Genomic DNA, 14,162 nt, shown 5'->3' with positions numbered 1-14,162 from the left:
GACATACTAACCTATGACTTTTTTTTATCATATTTCAAACGACATACTAACCTATGACTTTTTTATCATATTTCAGACGACATACTAACCTATGACTTCTTTAAGTGATTTTGGACGACATACTAACCTATGACTTTTTTATCATATTTCAGACGACATACTAACCTATGACTTTTTTATCATATTTCAAACGACATACTAACCTATGACTTTTTTATCATATTTCGAACGACATACTAACCTATGACTTTTTTATCATATTTCAAACGACATACTAACCTATGACTTTTTTATCATATTTCAAACGACATACTAACCTATGACTTCTTTAAGTGATTTTGGACGACATACTAACCTATGACTTTTTTTATCATATTTCAGACGACATGCAAACCTATGACTTTTTTATCATATTTCAAACGACATACTAACCTATGACTTTTTTATCATATTTCAGACGACATACTAACCTATGACTTTTTTATCATATTTCAAACGACATACTAACCTATGACTTTTTTATCATATTTCAAACGACATACTAACCTATGACTTTTTTATCATATTTCAGACGACATACTAACCTATGACTTTTTTATCATATTTCAGACGACATACTAACCTATGACTTTTTTTTATCATATTTCAAACGACATGCTAACCTATGACTTTTTTATCATATTTCGAACGACATACTAACCTATGACTTTTTTTTATCATATTTCAAACGACATACTAACCTATGACTTTTTTATCATATTTCAGACGACATACTAACCTATGACTTTTTTATCATATTTCGAACGACATACTAACCTATGACTTTTTTATCATATTTCAAACGACATACTAACCTATGACTTTTTTATCATATTTCGAACGACATACTAACCTATGACTTTTTTATCATATTTCAAACGACATACTAACCTATGACTTTTTTTATCATATTTCAAACGACATACTAACCTATGACTTTTTTATCATATTTAAGACGACATACTAACCTATGACTTTTTTATCATATTTCAAACGACATACTAACCTATGACTTTTTTATCATATTTCAGACGACATACTAACCTATGACTTTTTTTTATCATATTTCAGACGACATACTAACCTATGACTTTTTTATCATATTTCAGACGACATACTAACCTATGACTTTTTTATCATATTTCGAACGACATACTAACCTATGACTTTTTTATCATATTTCAGACGACATACTAACCTATGACTTTTTTATCATATTTCAAACGACATACTAACCTATGACTTTTTTATCATATTTCGAACGACATACTAACCTATGACTTTTTTAGGTGATCTTGGACGACATACTAACCTATGACTTTATTTAGGTGATTTTGGACGACATACTAACCTATGACTTTTTTATCATATTTCAAACGACATACTAACCTATGACTTTTTTTTATCATATTTCAAACGACATGCTAACCTATGACTTTTTTATCATATTTCAGACGACATACTAACCTATGACTTTTTTATCATATTTCAAACGACATACTAACCTATGACTTTTTTTTATCATATTTCAAACGACATACTAACCTATGACTTCTTTAAGTGATTTTGGACGACATACTAACCTATGACTTTTTTATCATATTTCAGATGACATACTAACCTATGACTTTTTTATCATATTTCAGACGACATACTAACCTATGACTTTTTTATCATATTTCAGACGACATACTAACCTATGACTTTTTTATCATATTTCGAACGACATACTAACCTATGACTTTTTTATCATATTTCAAATGACATACTAACCTATGACTTCTTTAGGTGATTTTGGACGACATACTAACCTATGACTTTTTTATCATATTTCGAACGACATACTAACCTATGACTTTTTTATCATATTTCAGACGACATACTAACCTATGACTTTTTTATCATATTTCAGACGACATACTAACCTATGACTTTTTTATCATATTTCAGACGACATACTAACCTATGACTTTTTTAGGTGATCTTGGACGACATACTAACCTATGACTTTTTTATCATATTTCAAACGACATACTAACCTATGACTTTTTTATCATATTTCAAACGACATACTAACCTATGACTTTTTTATCATATTTCAAACGACATGCTAACCTATGACTTTTTTATCATATTTCGAACGACATACTAACCTATGACTTTTTTAGGTGATCTTGGACGACATACTAACCTATGACTTTTTTAGGTGATTTTGGACGACATACTAACCTATGACTTTTTTATCATATTTCGGACGACATACTAACCTATGACTTTTTTTTATCATATTTCAAACGACATACTAACCTATGACTTTTTTTTATCATATTTCAGACGACATACTAACCTATGACTTTTTTATCATATTTCAGACGACATACTAACCTATGACTTTTTTATCATATTTCAAACGACATACTAACCTATGACTTTTTTATCATATTTCAGACGACATACTAACCTATGACTTTTTTATCATATTTCAGACGACATACTAACCTATGACTTTTTTTTATCATATTTCAAACGACATACTAACCTATGACTTTTTTATCATATTTCAAACGACATACTAACCTATGACTTTTTTATCATATTTCAAACGACATACTAACCTATGACTTTTTTATCATATTTCAGACGACATACTAACCTATGACTTTTTTATCATATTTCAAACGACATACTAACCTATGACTTTTTTATCATATTTCAGACGACATACTAACCTATGACTTTTTTATCATATTTCAAACGACATACTAACCTATGACTTTTTTATCATATTTCAGACGACATACTAACCTATGACTTTTTTATCATATTTCAGACGACATACTAACCTATGACTTTTTTTTTATCATATTTCAAACGACATGCTAACCTATGACTTTTTTATCATATTTCGAACGACATACTAACCTATAACTTTTTTATCATATTTCAAACGACATACTAACCTATGACATTTTTATCATATTTAAGACGACATACTAACCTATGACTTGTTTTATCATATTTCAGACGACATACTAACCTATGACTTTTTTATCATATTTCAAACGACATACTAACCTATGACTTTTTTATCATATTTCGAACGACATACTAACCTATGACTTTTTTATCATATTTCGAACGACATACTAACCTATGACTTTTTTATCATATTTCAAACGACATACTAACCTATGACTTTTTTATCATATTTCAAACGACATACTAACCTATGACTTTTTTATCATATTTAAGACGACATACTAACCTATGACTTTTTTATCATATTTAAGACGACATACTAACCTATGACTTTTTTAGGTGATTTTGGACGACATACTAACCTATGACTTTTTTATCATATTTCAGACGACATACTAACCTATAACTTTTTTAGGTTATTTCAAACGACATGCTAACCTATGACTTTTTTTTATCATATTTCAAACGACATACTAACCTATGACTTTTTTATCATATTTCAAACGACATACTAACCTATGACTTTTTTATCATATTTCAAACGACATACTAACCTATGACTTTTTTATCATATTTCAAACGACATGCTAACCTATGACTTTTTTTTATCATATTTCAAACGACATACTAACCTATGACTTTTTTATCATATTTCAAACGACATACTAACCTATGACTTTTTTATCATATTTCAAACGACATACTAACCTATGACTTTTTTATCATATTTCAGACGACATACTAACCTATGACTTTATTTAGGTTATTTCAAACGACATACTAACCTATGACCTTTTTAGGTTATTTTGGACGACATACTAACCTATGACTTTTTTATCATATTTCAAACGACATACTAACCTATGACTTTTTTATCATATTTCAGACGACATACTAACCTATGACTTTTTTATCATATTTCAGACGACATACTAACCTATGACTTTTTTATCATATTTCAAACGACATACTAACCTATGACTTTTTTATCATATTTCAAACGACATACTAACCTATGACTTTTTTATCATATTTCAGACGACATACTAACCTATGACTTTTTTATCATATTTCAAACGACATACTAACCTATGACTTTTTTTAATCATATTTCAAACGACATACTAACCTATGACTTTTTTTTAAATCATATTTCAGACGACATACTGACCTATGACTTTTTTATCATATTTCAAACGACATACTAACCTATGACTTTTTTATCATATTTCAAACGACATACTAACCTATGACTTTTTTTTAAATCATATTTCAGACGACATACTAACCTATGACTTTTTTATCATATTTCAGACGACATGCTAACCTATGACTTTTTTTTATCATATTTCAAACGACATACTAACCTATGACTTTTTTATCATATTTCAAACGACATACTAACCTATGACTTTTTTATCATATTTCAAACGACATACTAACCTATGACTTTTTTATCATATTTCAAACGACATACTAACCTATGACTTTTTTTAGGTGATTTTGGACGACATAGTAACCTATGACTTTTTTTATCATATTTCAGACGACATACTAACCTATGACTTTTTTTATCATATTTCAAACGACATACTAACCTATGACTTTTTTATCATATTTCAAACGACATACTAACCTATGACTTTTTTTTATCATATTTCAAACGACATACTAACCTATGACTTTTTTATCATATTTCAAACGACATACTAACCTATGACTTTTTTATCATATTTCAAACGACATACTAACCTATGACTTTTTTATCATATTTCAAACGACATGCTAACCTATGACTTTTTTATCATATTTCAAACGACATACTAACCTATGACTTTTTTTTAATCATATTTCAAACGACATACTAACCTATGACTTTTTTTTATCATATTTCAGACGACATACTAACCTATGACTTTTTTATCATATTTCAAATGACATACTATGACTTTTTTTTATCATATTTCAGACGACATACTAACCTATGACTTTTTTATCATATTTCAGACGACATACTAACCTATGACTTTTTTTTAATCATATTTCAAACGACATACTAACCTATGACTTTTTTTATCATATTTCAAACGACATACTAACCTATGACTTTTCTATCATATTTCAAACGACATACTAACCTATGACTTTTCTATCATATTTCAAACGACATACTAACCTATGACTTTTTTAGGTTATTTTGGACGACATACTAACCTATGACTTTTTTATCATATTTCAAACGACATGCTAACCTATGACTTTTTTATCATATTTCAAACGACATACTAACCTATGACTTTTTTATCATATTTCAAACGACATACTAACCTATGACTTTTTTATCATATTTCGAACGACATACTAACCTATGACTTTTTTATCATATTTCAGACGACATACTAACCTATAACTTTTTTAGGTTATTTCAAACGACATGCTAACCTATGACTTTTTTTTATCATATTTCAAACGACATACTAACCTATGACTTTTTTATCATATTTCAAACGACATACTAACCTATGACTTTTTTATCATATTTCAGACGACATACTAACCTATGACTTTTTTAGGTTATTTTGGACGACATACTAACCTATGACTTTTTTATCATATTTCGAACGACATACTAACCTATGACTTTTTTAGGTTATTTTGGACGACATACTAACCTATGACTTTTTTATCATATTTCGAACGACATACTAACCTATGACTTTTTTATCATATTTCAGACGACATACTAACCTATGACTTTTTTATCATATTTCAGACGACATACTAACCTATGACTTTTTTATCATATTTCAAACGACATACTAACCTATGACTTTTTTAGGTTATTTCAAACGACATACTAACCTATGACTTTTTTATCATATTTCAGACGACATACTAACCTATGACTTTTTTATCATATTTCAAACGATCATACTAACCTATGACTTTTTTTAATCATATTTCAAACGACATACTAACCTATGACTTTTTTTTAAATCATATTTCAGACGACATACTAACCTATGACTTTTTTATCATATTTCAAACGACATGCTAACCTATGACTTTTTTTTAAATCATATTTCAGACGACATACTAACCTATGACTTTTTTATCATATTTCAGACGACATACTAACCTATGACTTTATTTAGGTGATTTTGGACGACATACTAACCTATGACTTTTTTTATCATATTTCAAACGACATACTAACCTATGACTTTTTTATCATATTTCAGACGACATACTAACCTATGACTTTATTTAGGTTATTTCAAACGACATACTAACCTATGACTTTTTTAGGTTATTTTGGACGACATACTAACCTATGACTTTTTTATCATATTTCAGACGACATACTAACCTATGACTTTTTTTATCATATTTCAGACGACATACTAACCTATGACTTTTTTTATCATATTTCAAACGACATACTAACCTATGACTTTTTTATCATATTTCAGACGACATACTAACCTATGACTTTATTTAGGTTATTTCAAACGACATGCTAACCTATGACTTTTTTAGGTTATTTTGGACGACATACTAACCTATGACTTTTTTATCATATTTCGAACGACATACTAACCTATGACTTTTTTATCATATTTCAGACGACATACTAACCTATGACTTTTTTATCATATTTCAGACGACATACTAACCTATGACTTTTTTATCATATTTCAGACGACATACTAACCTCTGACTTTTTTATCATATTTCAAACGACATACTAACCTATGACTTTTTTATCATATTTCAAACGACATACTAACCTATGACTTTTTTATCATATTTCAGACGACATACTAACCTATGACTTTTTTATCATATTTCAAACGACATACTAACCTATGACTTTTTTTTATCATATTTCAGACGACATACTAACCTATGACTTTTTTATCATATTTCAGACGACATACTAACCTATGACTTTTTTATCATATTTCAAACGACATACTAACCTATGACTTTTTTATCATATTTCAGACGACATGCAGCTGGCGCCTAGCAGCTGACTTAGAACTGGTGCGGACCAGGGGAATCCGACTGTTTAATTAAATTCTATGACTTTTTTTTATCATATTTCAAACGACATACTAACCTATGACTTTTTTATCATATTTCAAACGACATACTAACCTATGACTTTTTTATCATATTTCAAACGACATACTAACCTATGACTTTTTTATCATATTTCAGACGACATACTAACCTATGACTTTTTTATCATATTTCAGACGACATACTAACCTATGACTTTTTTATCATATTTCAAACGACATACTAACCTATGACTTTTTTATCATATTTCAGACGACATACTAACCTATGACTTTTTTATCATATTTCAAACGACATACTAACCTATGACTTTTTTTTTATCATATTTCAAACGACATGCTAACCTATGACTTTTTTATCATATTTCGAACGACATACTAACCTATGACTTTTTTTTATCATATTTCAAACGACATACTAACCTATGACTTTTTTATCATATTTCAGACGACATGCTAACCTATGACTTTTTTATCATATTTCAAACGACATACTAACCTATGACATTTTTATCATATTTAAGACGACATACTAACCTATGACTTGTTTTATCATATTTCAGACGACATACTAACCTATGACTTTTTTATCATATTTCAAACGACATACTAACCTATGACTTTTTTATCATATTTCGAACGACATACTAACCTATGACTTTTTTATCATATTTCAAACGACATACTAACCTATGACTTTTTTATCATATTTCAAACGACATACTAACCTATGACTTTTTTATCATATTTCAAACGACATACTAACCTATGACTTTTTTATCATATTTAAGACGACATACTAACCTATGACTTTTTTAGGTGATTTTGGACGACATACTAACCTATGACTTTTTTATCATATTTCAAACGACATACTAACCTATGACTTTTTTATCATATTTAAGACGACATACTAACCTATGACTTTTTTAGGTGATTTTGGACGACATACTAACCTATGACTTTTTTATCATATTTCAAACGACATACTAACCTATGACTTTTTTATCATATTTCAGACGACATACTAACCTATGACTTTTTTATCATATTTCAGACGACATACTAACCTATGACTTTTTTTTATCATATTTCAAACGACATGCTAACCTATGACTTTTTTAGGTTATTTTGGACGACATACTAACCTATGACTTTTTTAGGTTATTTTGGACGACATACTAACCTATGACTTTTTTATCATATTTCAGACGACATACTAACCTATAACTTTTTTAGGTTATTTCAAACGACATGCTAACCTATGACTTTTTTTTATCATATTTCAAACGACATGCTAACCTATGACTTTTTTATCATATTTCAAACGACATACTAACCTATGACTTTTTTATCATATTTCAAACGACATACTAACCTATGACTTTTTTATCATATTTCAAACGACATACTAACCTATGACTTTTTTATCATATTTCAAACGACATACTAACCTATGACTTTATTTAGGTGATTTTGGACGACATAGTAACCTATGACTTTTTTTATCATATTTCAGACGACATACTAACCTATGACTTTTTTTATCATATTTCAAACGACATACTAACCTATGACTTTTTTATCATATTTCAAACGACATACTAACCTATGACTTTATTTAGGTTATTTCAAACGACATACTAACCTATGACTTTTTTAGGTTATTTTGGACGACATACTAACCTATGACTTTTTTATCATATTTCGAACGACATACTAACCTATGACTTTATTTAGGTTATTTCAAACGACATACTAACCTATGACTTTTTTATCATATTTCAGACGACATACTAACCTATGACTTTTTTATCATATTTCAGACGACATACTAACCTATGACTTTTTTATCATATTTCAAACGACATACTAACCTATGACTTTTTTATCATATTTCAAACGACATACTAACCTATGACTTTTTTAGGTTATTTCAAACGACATACTAACCTATGACTTTTTTATCATATTTCAGACGACATACTAACCTATGACTTTTTTATCATATTTCAAACGACATACTAACCTATGACTTTTTTTTAAATCATATTTCAGACGACATACTAACCTATGACTTTTTTATCATATTTCAAACGACATACTAACCTATGACTTTTTTTTAAATCATATTTCAGACGACATACTAACCTATGACTTTTTTATCATATTTCAGACGACATACTAACCTATGACTTTTTTATCATATTTCAAACGACATACTAACCTATGACTTTTTTATCATATTTCAAACGACATACTAACCTATGACTTTTTTATCATATTTCAAACGACATACTAACCTATGACTTTTTTATCATATTTCAAACGACATACTAACCTATGACTTTTTTATCATATTTCAAACGACATGCTAACCTATGACTTTTTTAGGTTATTTTGGACGACATACTAACCTATGACTTTTTTTTATCATATTTCAAACGACATACTAACCTATGACTTTTTTATCATATTTCAAACGACATACTAACCTATGACTTTTTTATCATATTTCAAACGACATACTAACCTATGACTTTTTTATCATATTTCAAACGACATGCTAACCTATGACTTTTTTATCATATTTCAAACGACATACTAACCTATGACTTTTTTTTAATCATATTTCAAACGACATACTAACCTATGACTTTTTTTTATCATATTTCAGACGACATACTAACCTATGACTTTTTTATCATATTTCAAACGACATACTAACCTATGACTTTTTTTTATCATATTTCAAACGACATACTAACCTATGACTTTTTTAGGTTATTTTGGACGACATACTAACCTATGACTTTTTTATCATATTTCGAACGACATACTAACCTATGACTTTTTTATCATATTTCAGACGACATACTAACCTATGACTTTTTTTTATCATATTTCAAACGACATACTAACCTATGACTTTTTTATCATATTTCAGACGACATACTAACCTATGACTTTTTTATCATATTTCAGACGACATACTAACCTATAACTTTTTTAGGTTATTTCAAACGACATGCTAACCTATGACTTTTTTTTATCATATTTCAAACGACATACTAACCTATGACTTTTTTATCATATTTCAAACGACATACTAACCTATGACTTTTTTATCATATTTCAGACGACATACTAACCTATGACTTTTTTAGGTTATTTTGGACGACATACTAACCTATGACTTTTTTATCATATTTCGAACGACATACTAACCTATGACTTTTTTATCATATTTCAGACGACATACTAACCTATGACTTTTTTATCATATTTCAGACGACATACTAACCTATGACTTTTTTATCATATTTCAAACGACATACTAACCTATGACTTTTTTAGGTTATTTCAAACGACATACTAACCTATGACTTTTTTATCATATTTCAGACGACATACTAACCTATGACTTTTTTATCATATTTCAAACGATCATACTAACCTATGACTTTTTTTAATCATATTTCAAACGACATACTAACCTATGACTTTTTTTTAAATCATATTTCAGACGACATACTAACCTATGACTTTTTTATCATATTTCAAACGACATACTAACCTATGACTTTTTTTTAAATCATATTTCAGACGACATGCTAACCTATGACTTTTTTTATCATATTTCAGACGACATACTAACCTATGACTTTTTTTATCATATTTCAAACGACATACTAACCTATGACTTTTTTATCATATTTCAAACGACATACTAACCTATGACTTTTTTTTTATCATATTTCAAACGACATACTAACCTATGACTTTTTTATCATATTTCAGACGACATACTAACCTATGACTTTATTTAGGTTATTTCAAACGACATACTAACCTATGACTTTTTTATCATATTTCGAACGACATACTAACCTATGACTTTTTTATCATATTTCAGACGACATACTAACCTATGACTTTTTTATCATATTTCAAACGACATACTAACCTATGACTTTTTTATCATATTTCAAACGACATACTAACCTATGACTTTTTTAGGTTATTTCAAACGACATACTAACCTATGACTTTTTTATCATATTTCAGACGACATACTAACCTATGACTTTTTTTTATCATATTTCAAACGACATACTAACCTATGACTTTTTTTTAAATCATATTTCAGACGACATACTAACCTATGACTTTTTTATCATATTTCAAACGACATACTAACCTATGACTTTTTTTTAAATCATATTTCAGACGACATACTAACCTATGACTTTTTTATCATATTTCAGACGACATGCTAACCTATGACTTTTTTTTATCATATTTCAAACGACATACTAACCTATGACTTTTTTATCATATTTCAAACGACATACTAACCTATGACTTTATTTAGGTGATTTTGGACGACATACTAACCTATGACTTTTTTATCATATTTCAAACGACATACTAACCTATGACTTTTTTATCATATTTCAAACGACATACTAACCTATGACTTTTTTTTAATCATATTTCAAACGACATACTAACCTATGACTTTTTTATCATATTTCAAACGACATACTAACCTATGACTTTTTTATCATATTTCAAACGACATACTAACCTATGACTTTTTTAGGTTATTTTGGACGACATACTAACCTATGACTTTTTTATCATATTTCAAACGACATGCTAACCTATGACTTTTTTATCATATTTCAAACGACATACTAACCTATGACTTTTTTATCATATTTCAAACGACATACTAACCTATGACTTTTTTATCATATTTCGAACGACATACTAACCTATGACTTTTTTATCATATTTCAGACGACATACTAACCTATAACTTTTTTAGGTTATTTCAAACGACATGCTAACCTATGACTTTTTTATCATATTTCAAACGACATACTAACCTATGACTTTTTTATCATATTTCAGACGACATACTAACCTATGACTTTTTTAGGTTATTTTGGACGACATACTAACCTATGACTTTTTTATCATATTTCGAACGACATACTAACCTATGACTTTTTTATCATATTTCAGACGACATACTAACCTATGACTTTTTTATCATATTTCAGACGACATACTAACCTATGACTTTTTTATCATATTTCAAACGACATACTAACCTATGACTTTTTTATCATATTTCAAACGACATACTAACCTATGACTTTTTTATCATATTTCAGACGACATACTAACCTATGACTTTTTTATCATATTTCAAACGACATACTAACCTATGACTTTTTTATCATATTTCAAACGACATGCTAACCTATGACTTTTTTTTAAATCATATTTCAGACGACATACTAACCTATGACTTTTTTATCATATTTCAGACGACATGCTAACCTATGACTTTTTTTTATCATATTTCAAACGACATACTAACCTATGACTTTTTTTATCATATTTCAAACGACATGCTAACCTATGACTTTTTTATCATATTTCAAACGACATACTAACCTATGACTTTTTTTTAATCATATTTCAAACGACATACTAACCTATGACTTTTTTTTATCATATTTCAAACGACATACTAACCTATGACTTTTTTATCATATTTCAAACGACATACTAACCTATGACTTCTTTTATCATATTTCAAACGACATACTAACCTATGACTTTTTTATCATATTTCAGACGACATACTAACCTATGACTTTTTTTTATCATATTTCAAACGACATGCTAACCTATGACTTTTTTATCATATTTCGAACGACATACTAACCTATGACTTTTTTATCATATTTCAAACGACATACTAACCTATGACTTTTTTTTATCATATTTCAGACGACATACTAACCTATGACTTTTTTAGGTTATTTCAAACGACATGCTAACCTATGACTTTTTTATCATATTTCAAACGACATACTAACCTATGACTTTTTTATCATATTTCAAACGACATACTAACCTATGACTTTATTTAGGTGATTTTGGACGACATACTAACCTATGACTTTTTTATCATATTTCAGACGACATACTAACCTATGACTTTTTTTTATCATATTTCAGACGACATACTAACCTATGACTTTATTTAGGTGATTTCAGACGACATACTAACCTATGACTTTTTTAGGTTATTTCAAACGACATACTAACCTATGACTTTTTTTTAATCATATTTCAGACGACATACTAACCTATGACTTTTTTATCATATTTCAAACGACATACTAACCTATGACTTTTTTATCATATTTCAGACGACATACTAACCTATAACTTTTTTAGGTTATTTCAAACGACATACTAACCTATGACTTTTTTTTATCATATTTCAGACGACATACTAACCTATGACTTTTTTATCATATTTCAAACGACATACTAACCTATGACTTTTTTATCATATTTCAGACGACATGCTAACCTATGACTTTTTTTATCATATTTCAGACGACATACTAACCTATGACTTTTTTATCATATTTCGAACGACATACTAACCTATGACTTTTTTATCATATTTCAAACGACATGCTAACCTATGACTTTTTTATCATATTTCAAACGACATACTAACCTATGACTTTTTTATCATATTTCAAACGACATACTAACCTATGACTTTTTTATCATATTTCAGACGACATGCTAACCTATGACTTTTTTTATCATATTTCAGACGACATACTAACCTATGACTTTTTTATCATATTTCAAACGACATACTAACCTATGACTTTTTTAGGTGATTTTGGACGACATACTAACCTATGACTTTTTTATCATATTTCAGACGACATGCTAACCTATGACTTTTTTTATCATATTTCAGACGACATACTAACCTATGACTTTTTTATCATATTTCAAACGACATACTAACCTATGACTTTATTTAGGTGATTTTGGACGACATGCTAACCTATGACTTTATTTAGGTGATTTCAGGCGACATGCTAACCTATGACTTTTTAATCATATTTCAAACGACATACTAATCTATGACTTTTTTAGGTGATTTTGGACGAACTGCTTATTAACCTATGACTGTTTTACCACATTTCAAACGACATACTATAC

General features: G+C 28.2%; 1 protein-coding gene and 1 long non-coding RNA gene across 3 annotated transcripts in view; one reads left to right on the top strand and one right to left on the bottom strand.

Annotated features, from left to right (window-relative positions):
* Window positions 1–14,135, bottom strand: part of LOC138406734 (uncharacterized) — a 29,879-nt gene extending 15,744 nt beyond the window's left edge. The window contains exons 1-2 of the long non-coding RNA XR_011240075.1: window positions 14,005–14,135; window positions 12–2,230 (exon numbers count right to left, since the gene is read on the bottom strand). This is a non-coding gene — a long non-coding RNA (uncharacterized lncRNA). The remainder of the gene's footprint in view (window positions 1–11; window positions 2,231–14,004) is intronic.
* Window positions 1–14,162, top strand: part of cep83 (centrosomal protein 83) — a 37,930-nt gene that overhangs the window by 23,244 nt on the left and 524 nt on the right. The window lies entirely within an intron of this gene.

Source organism: Paralichthys olivaceus, chromosome 23, assembly GCF_024713975.1.
Source record: "Paralichthys olivaceus isolate ysfri-2021 chromosome 23, ASM2471397v2, whole genome shotgun sequence".
Taxonomy (NCBI): Eukaryota; Metazoa; Chordata; class Actinopteri; order Pleuronectiformes; family Paralichthyidae; genus Paralichthys; species Paralichthys olivaceus.
The sequence above is the reverse complement of the archived record's forward strand: the minus strand, read 5'-3'. Positions and strand labels throughout refer to the sequence as shown.